Source organism: Bos indicus x Bos taurus, chromosome 29 (assembly GCF_003369695.1).
Source record: "Bos indicus x Bos taurus breed Angus x Brahman F1 hybrid chromosome 29, Bos_hybrid_MaternalHap_v2.0, whole genome shotgun sequence".
In the NCBI taxonomy this organism is placed as follows: Eukaryota; Metazoa; Chordata; class Mammalia; order Artiodactyla; family Bovidae; genus Bos; species Bos indicus x Bos taurus.
The window spans coordinates 2,842,900-2,846,537 of NC_040104.1; positions in this window are offsets into that span (position 1 = coordinate 2,842,900).

The following is a 3,638-nucleotide window of genomic DNA, read 5'->3' on the forward strand; positions in this document are numbered from 1 at the left end:
CTCTGGCGACTCTCATAACCAGGGGACACTGCCCTAAAGCTGGGGGGACACTTCCTATAATTGGGGGACATTACCTTATAATTGGGGACACTGCCCTAGAGCTGGGGAACGCTCTCTATAACTGGGGGACATTGCCTTATAACTGGGGGACACTGCCCTAGAGCTGGGGGACCCTACCTTATAAATGGGGGACACACCCTATACACTGATGACCAGCGGCCAGGGTCCTGGGGCCTTTGAGTGCAAGCGGCCCCTGCAGGACAAGGTACAGGACACCGCCCCTGACCACTGCCCCAGGGCTGACCGCCCTCCACCTCCTTGCCCTGGGGCAGAGGCCCCCACCCTGCTCCCAATGCACAGGGTGCAGGAGCCGTGGCCTCAAGGGGGCATGCAGGGCTGTGGGGGCCAGGGCAGCAGACAGGAGGACTCTTCTCCCCAGGGAGTCAGCAAGGTGCCTGTCCTCTCAGGAACAGTGGGGGGTGTTGACACCTGCAATGGGGGGCCTGCCCGTCACCCCAGGTGACAGCCATCCCAGAAGCTGACAGCATGGTGTGAGCCGTCACCCCTCCACTGCTGAACCCCGTGGTCACGTTATCTTGAGTTTATCTGTATCTCCACCAGCGAGGGCCCTAGGCTGGGATGAGACCCAGGTGGTCAGGGAGGACTGCCCGCATTGGACCCACCCATCACTGGCTGGCCATGCCCCCCAAACCATCCTTGAATTAGGGGAACACTCATCAGCAGAACTGGGCCACATCACCTACCTTTGACCAGTTTTGTTTTCTTTCTGGAGTCTCCTGAAGGCGGACTGCGTTCTCCTTTTAAGAGGAGACTGTTGCTGTGTTTTAGGAAAAACGCCTTCACGGGGTCTTAGTACACGTGCGCTGCCGTAACACGTGTCACTGACTTGGTGACTTGTGAACAAAACTGCGCGGTTCAGAGCTCTGGAGGCTGGGAGTCAAGACCAGGTCCAGTGGGGTGCGGGGAGGGCCCTCCTCTGGGTCGGTCTGGTGACTTCTCACTGGAGCTGGGGGCTCTCTGGGGCCTCAATAAGGACCCTGGTCTCCTCCATGGGGCTCCACACACAGGCTCTCATCACCTCCCAGAGGCCTCTCCTCCAACATCATCACATGCAGGGACAGGGTTTCCACACGTGAGTTTCGGGGGGTGTGAACATTCAGCCTGTAGCCCTGGGATTTGGCTCCACAAGGCCAAGACTCTCCTAGAACAGGGGTTGGAGATGGTGGGCAGGACATGGCTTCTCATCATTGCATAATATGCTGCCTTTATGTCAGGTGACTACATCCCAAACTTGTGGCCCTTGGTGGGGTGTGGGAGGAGTGGTCATTCTGCCCCCGCGCCTGCAGGAGGGGCTCTGGATCCTGGGGTGGGAGACACGCAGATGGAGCCGGCCTTCGGGGAAAGAGGGCAGGGTGCCCTGTCTCCTCCCCTCGGCCCACACCTGCGGTGGAGACTTCTTAACACGCCCCGGGTGTTGCCGTCACCGTGGGGAGGTGAGGAAAGGCTGTGCGCCTGCTGTGCGGCCCAGTTCTGCAGGCGCATCAGCAGGAAACGTGGACGTAGTCCAGAGCTGGGGCCAGGCCAGGGCCTGAGGCTTCCTGTTCGGAGAACTCACCATCTATTTTTCCTAATTCTGTAACACCTCCTGGTCCTCTTTGGAGGACCTTGGGGTGGCAGCCAAATAGTTCAGAAATGGGCATATGGCCTAACTGAGCTCATCCGGGGCTTCTACTGAAGAAACCCTCCATGCACTTGCTAGTCTCCTGCTGGACTTGAACTTGGGAGTCTGTACAACCAGAGTCACAGTGTCGTGATGCAGAGAACGGAGGAAGCCCATGTTGAGAGACAGGCTGGGGGAGGAGAGAAACAAGTTCCGATGATGTGGCACAAACCCTGGGTCCAGCCAAACCTGAAGCTGTCACTCTCTGGACTCAGCACGTCAACCAAGAAATTTCTTTCTTTGTTCGCCAGGTTCTTTTCTTGGGTGGGTCTTTTGGTAACTCACATGTAGAAACTTCATGCTGATGCAGTTTGCAAATATTCCTGGGGAGTCTCAGGAAGTCCTGGGGTTCCAGCAGAATGGGGGCTGAGCTGTATCGCTCACACCCAAGCTGGACCTTCCACAAGGCCAGCAACCAGAACCCAGCTCTCTGATCCCACCTACACCAGCCTCACCCCAGGACGGTGAGACCAAGATGGACAGAGGAGGCTGGAAAGGACAGTGGACAGCAGCCTCCCCAGAGGTCTCTCCCTAGGGCAGCACATGGCAGGGTCAGGGATGACGACCCCACAGCCTGGCCCCGGGTACATGTGAAGCCCTCCCTGGTGGCACAGGACAAGCTGCAGGAGGACCTACGTCCCTGCAGGTTGAGGTCCTCAGAACGACAGTCACAACAACCAGGGCTAGTGGTAAAGAACCCCCCTGCCAATGAAGGAGACATAAAAGATGCAGGGTCGGGAAGATCTCCGGGGGGAGGGCATGGCAACCCGCTCCAGTGTTCTTGCCCAGAGAATCCCCAAGGACAGAGGAGCCTGGCGGGCTACAGTCCATATCGTTGCAAAGAGTCAGACACGACTGAACAACTGGGCATGCATGCAGGAAACAGAACTGAGGGAAACGGGCCGGTTTACAGTGAGAAGAACCATACGCAAGACAGAAGAAGAAAAGGAGGAAGGGCTGCTTTGCAAAACTACAAAGACTGCAAGGGTGGGTGACCGGTGGGGACAGTCACTCTAGAACCACCCTCTACCCCCCAGCACCTCCTTCATCCCCGCCCGGAAAATCCTCCTGCAGCTCAGGTGAGACTCAGGAGATGCCACACAAGGGCCAGAGGGGCTGGGGAAGTACTGGCTTCAAGAGGGTTTAAAACCACATCCTCTGTGGGGTGCAGAGAAGGGAACCCTCCTCCACTGTTGGTGGGAATGGAAATTGGTACAGCCACTCTGGAGACAATATGGAGGTTCCTAAAAAAAAAAAGACAAAAACTAAAAATAGAGCTGCCATATGATCCAACAATCCTACTCGTGGGCTGTTGTTCAGTCACTAAGTCGTGTCCAGCTCTTTGCAATCCCATGAACTGTAGCACACCAGGCTTCCTTGTCCTTCATATTGCCCAGAGTTTCCTCAAACTCATGTCCATTGAGTCAGTGACGCCATCCAACCATCTCACCCTCTGCTGCCTCCTTATCTGGAGGAAACGCTAATCCAAAAAGGCACGTGTACCCCCCTGCTCTTTGCAGCACTAGTCACAATAGCCAGGACATGGGAGCGACCCAGATATCCACCGGCAGATGAGTGGATGAAGAAGATGCAGTGCACACGCGGCGGGGTGCTACTCAGCCACAGAGAAGAACGGAATGACGCCGCGCGCAGCAGCCCGGACGGACCTAGAGATCGTCACACTAAGTGAAGTCAGACAGACAAACTTCACAGGACGCCGCTTACACGTGGGGTCTAAACCAGGACACGAAGGAGCCTCTCTGCGAAAACAGGAACAGACATAGAGAACAGACTTGCAGGAGCCAGCAGGGAGCGGCCGGGGAGGGTGCAGCGGGAGGCGGGGTCGGCAGGTGTAAACGTTCACACGTGTTCTCAGGACGGATAAACAACAAGGCCC